Raw genomic sequence first — 5,345 nt, 5'->3', positions numbered from 1 at the left:
GTGTTAATTATGTAAAAAATATATATGTTTCTCACACACACACCACAAACTTTGTTTAAAGTTTATACAAGAGATTTAAAAATCACTTTTACAGACTCACTTAAGATATGCATCTAGGGGAAGATGCACCAATTTAGAACAGTGTGCACTGACAGCTAAATTATAGCATACAACGATCCACCACAATGTTGTGGATGTTTTGTTTTTGCAACATTCAAAGTAAATCCTAGAGACTTGTGTGTGAAAATCCCAGGAGATCAGCAGTTACATAAATAAAAGCAGCAAGTCTGGCACCAAGTCTGGCAAGTCTGGCATTTCTAATTGAAGGAATTATTTCACTCAGGATCCAAAATGGTGCTATTTTTGTCACTTAGCACGACTTTTACGTCACATGGCCATTGGAGCAACCGGTAAAATATAAGATTCATGCAACAACCAAGCTGCATGATGATCTGCAGGAGTTGCTACGTGAACTCAGCTTGCTGCGGAGACCAGGCCTCCAGTCCTCGGCGTCGCCTGATGCCGGTGCCCTGGGGAGGGGATGTCGTAAGCGGTGTGCGAGGAAGCGAAAGCGCGGCAAGAGGGCAGGGGTCCATGCTAGGCTAAAAACAAACCCAATCTGTCCGGCTCTCCCATCTATCCTGCTCTCAAATGTTTGCTCCCTGAACAATAAACTGGACTACATCCAACTCTGGCAGACTACGCAGCGTGAGCTTAGAGACTGCTGCGTCTTTGTTTTCACAGAGACGTGGCTCAGCGACAGAGTTCCGGACGCCGCCATTCAGCTAGACGGGCTCGTCTCTTTCGTGCCAACAGAAATGCAGCTCTGTGCGGTAAGACTCGCTGTGGTGACTTGTGTGTTTACATCAACACTGAATGTGCAATAACTCTATGCTAGTCTCTAGTTATGGCTTATCACTGGTGGAGCTTGTGACTGTTAGATGCAGACCTTTTTATTTACCACGGGAATTCACCACTGTTATTATAAACAGAGTTTACATTCCCCCCATGCTATGAGCGAACTGCAGAACGCTCACCCTTACGGAATGTTTATTGTCGCCGCAGATTTCAACCATGCAAATCTCAAGACAGTGCTCCCTTAATTCCATCAGTATGTGGACTTTGCAACGAGAGGGGCGAACACGCTTGATCTTGTTTACACAAACATCCCAGGCGCATACCGGGTGGAGCCCCGCCCCCACCTCGGCTACTCAGACCACATCTCTTTTTTGCTAATTCCAGCATACAGACCGCTCGTCAGATGCACAAAACCGCTCCAGAAGCAGGAGCCATCTCTGCTCTTCGGGGCTGTTTTGAGTGTACTGACTGGCACATGTTCAGGGAGACTGCAACATATGGTGACTCCAACAACTTGGAGGAATACACAGCATCAGTGACCAACTACATCAGCAAGTGCATTGATGTCACCTTCTCCAAGACCATCACCACACGCTCCAACCAAAAGCCGTGGATGACTGCGGAGGTGCGTGCGCTGCTGAGGACCCAAAACACCGCCTTCAGAGCAGGCGACAAGGCTGCCCTAAGAACAGCGAGGGCCAAACTGTCCGGGCCATCAGAGAGGCAAAGCGCGCATACGCCCAGAGAATCCATAGTCACTTCCAGGACAGCGGCAACACGCGGCACATGTGGTAGGGCATCCAGGCCATCACCAACTACAGGACAACATCAGTTGCCTGTGACAAAGATGCCTCCCTTCCAGATGCGCTGAACGACTTCAACGCCAGGTTTGATGCACAGAACGGCTGAGGTGAGGAAAACGCTACGTAGAGTCAACCCACGGAAGGCTGCTGGACCAGACAACATTCCTGGCAGAGTGCTCAGAGGATGTGCAGACCAGCTGGCAGATGTTCTTACAGACCTCTTCAACATCTCTCTGAGCAGCGCCATCGTTCCAACGTGCTTCAAGGCCACCACCATCGTCCCCATGCCAAAGAAGTCTTCAGAGTCCTGCTTCAACGACTACCGTCCCGTCGCACTCACACCATCATCATGAAGTGCTTCGAGAGGCTCGTTATGAGGCACATTAAGACCCAGCTGCCCCCCTCACTAGACCCACTGCAGTTTGCGTATCGTCCGTTCAACAGACGACACCATCGCCACCACCCTCCATCTGGCCCTCACCCACCTAGATAAAAAGGACTCATACATTCAAATGCTGTTCATAGACTTCAGCTCAGCATTCAACACAATAATTCCTCAGCACCTGATTGGAAAGCTGAACCTGCTGGGCCTGGACACCTCCCTCTGCAACTAGATATTGGACTTCCTGACTGGGAGACCTCAGTCAGTCAGGATCGGGAACAGCATCTCCACCACCACCACACTGAGCACTGTGGCCCCCCAGGGCTGTGTGCTCAGTCCACTGCTGTTCACTCTGCTGACTAACGACTGTGCAGAAATGCTCGAACACATCATTAAGTTTGCCGATGACATGACCGTGGTGGGTCTCATCAGCAAGAACGATGAGTCAGCATACAGAGAGAAGGTGCAGCGGCTAACAGACTGGTGTAGAGCCAACAACCTGTCTCTGAATGTGGACAAAAAAAAAGAGATGGCTGACTGACACACACACACACACACACACACACACACACACACACATGTATTTTAATTATTGTCATTTTATACCTGGCTGCTACCTCAATAACTGCTATGTGCATAGAACACTCATCTTATAGAATGTTATGTTTACATTTGGCATTTGTAGAAACTGTCATCTTTTTGCACTACTGTGTACTGGCCTATCAATGTGCCTATTATCCTGTACATTTTTTTTAATTTATTGTACTGTCCCGTACTTTTTGCACACGTTTGCACGTGCACTTTATATAGGTATGTTATTTAGTCAGTGTAGTCTCATGTGGTTCTGTGTTTGTCCTATGTTGTTTTATGTAGCACCATGGTCCTTGAGGAACGTTGTCTCGTTTTACTGTGTACTGTACTAACTGTATATGGTTGAACAACAATAAAAACCACTTGACTTGACTTGACTCAATTGACCTATAGGTGGTGGCATCTCCCCCCATATTTATGTGTCATTGTCTGTGTGTGTTTACTCTAGGGTGCATATTGTAAAGTGTTTGTCCTGTATGGTATTTTGGCTGAAGAACTTAAGTGCCCGTAGCAAAGATGGCGATTTCTACATCATCGTCTTCCGGAATTCTTTGCCTGCCAAGCAAGATGAACTAGCGGACATTTTCCAGCAGGTAAGTCATCCTTTCTTGGTCATCACCAAGCCTCAGTCATAAAATAATAAATAACAATTTAAAGCTTTTTTTTCGATGTCAAAGTTCTTTATCCCAGCTTAATATTCAACTATAAGTAAATATGTTTATAGGCCCATCCAGCCCTTTTTGCAATTATGTTTAGTCAAGATAGTGCCACTGAAATAATGCTTCTGCTTTAAATACACTGACAATTTTTTTTTAAAAGCTTCCAATATTGTGTCTAACATTAAAATCTTTTTAGATTTAGGATGTTATTCTTTGAACAGTTACAGTAGACTAATTCAGCCATCTCACCTTTTGACAGAGGATATTCAACTACAGTAGTCACCACGGCGAATGTTTCCCTCTTGTGGATGATGATATTAATACAACAGGTCTAATGTGAATCAACACTACAGTTGGATTTAGTGGGATAAGTTTGTCATGTGAAAGAGTAAAAGGTCAAGTAACTATGCAGTAAACTGGTTTCTGGCTAATGTATAAGTTGTTAAATGTTTATAAAAACGCTGTCATGGGCTCGATTTATAAGTAAGTGCTACAGTAAGTGCTACAACTGTGTGCAATCCCGAGAGACCCTTAAAGAAATGTTTCAGCTTCAATACAAGTTAAGCTCAATCAACAGAATTTGTGACAAATATTGATTACAGCAAAGAAAAATAATAAATCATAATTTATTGCCCCTTTTATTGGAAAAAATAAATAAAAAAAGAAAGAAAGTAAGTAAGAAATCTGGGTTACGGTGAGGCACTTACAATGGTGTAACCTGCACACACACACACAAGATGAGACAGTCACAATGTCGGAGGAAACTGCTTTTATTTAATAGCAGTGCAGGCAAAAGTACAAACAAGGGGCAAATCCAGTGAAGAGTAGTCAAGGGGAGCGAGAGGTCGAAGCCGGGGAATCAGAGAATATAAAAGGGGCAAATCCAAAGAGAGAGGTCGTGGAAAGCGTAGGGTCAAAGTCGGGGTAATCAGAATCAGCGAGACGGGACTAGTGGGAGCAAAAGACAGGGGAACAAGGGGAGCTGGCAAGCTAAGGGGTAAACGAGAGGAGTACTAAACTAGATGAGACTAGCGGGGGACAAAGAGACGGGAAACTAAATACAATAACCAACCAGCAGGAGACGAATGTGCTGTGATATTTATAGAGACGAGTGCAGGTGTAAACAATGACAGGTGATAGGGACGAGTGCAGGTGTATACAATGAACAGGAGTGCAGATGACGCAAGTGCAGGTGTACATAATGTTCTGGCGATAGAAGTGGGCATGTGAGCCCGAGGGGGGGAGATAGTGTACGAGCATGTGAGCTCGTAGGAGTAAAACGAGCATGCAAGCTCGAGCGAGCAAAATGAGCGTAGAAGCTCGAGGGGGCGGAGCGAGGGATCGGGAAGCGAGCGAGTACGCTCGCGGAGTGCGTGTGTGTGCTCGGTGAAGCCGAGCGTGCGCGTGAGCTGGACGAAGGGGAGCGCGTGTGCGTGCTCGAGGAAGCGGGGATGGGGCAGAGGAGCGTGGTTCGTGACAAATGGAAGTGAATGGGGCCAATTTTTAAATTTTTAAATCACATCCATTTTAAGTGCCTCACTGTAACCTCGATTTTTGCTTCTTTTAAAGAAAAGGGGGGACTAGACTAAATGTATTTTTGTGGTAATCAACATTATGACACAAATGCTGTTGACTGAGCTTAACTTGTATTGAACCCATAATATTCCTTTAAAGTTCTCATTTGATGAGCCAATTAAGGCTGACTTTAGTATTGATGGCACATACCTAATTGATTGTGGAGTAAGATCAATTATGGTTAGGACTTATTCAGTAAGAGCTGTGTTAGAATGTACACTGCTTTGCATTGTAATTAAGCACCTGTTCTGGGCATGAACCAGTATTTTGCCAATGACAGTTCATAACTTTTTTCTTTTTTAATGTTTAGGGGTTTTAGATTGCTCAGAAAGGATAAACATAGAACACACACACACACACACACACACACATATATATATATATATATATATATATATATATATATATATATATATATATATATATATATATATACAGATAAAAATACATAATTACAATCATACAAAATCCTGAAAA

Source organism: Xyrauchen texanus, chromosome 23 (genome assembly GCF_025860055.1).
Source record: "Xyrauchen texanus isolate HMW12.3.18 chromosome 23, RBS_HiC_50CHRs, whole genome shotgun sequence".
Taxonomy (NCBI): domain Eukaryota; kingdom Metazoa; phylum Chordata; class Actinopteri; order Cypriniformes; family Catostomidae; genus Xyrauchen; species Xyrauchen texanus.
Note: the sequence above shows the minus strand (reverse complement) of the source record.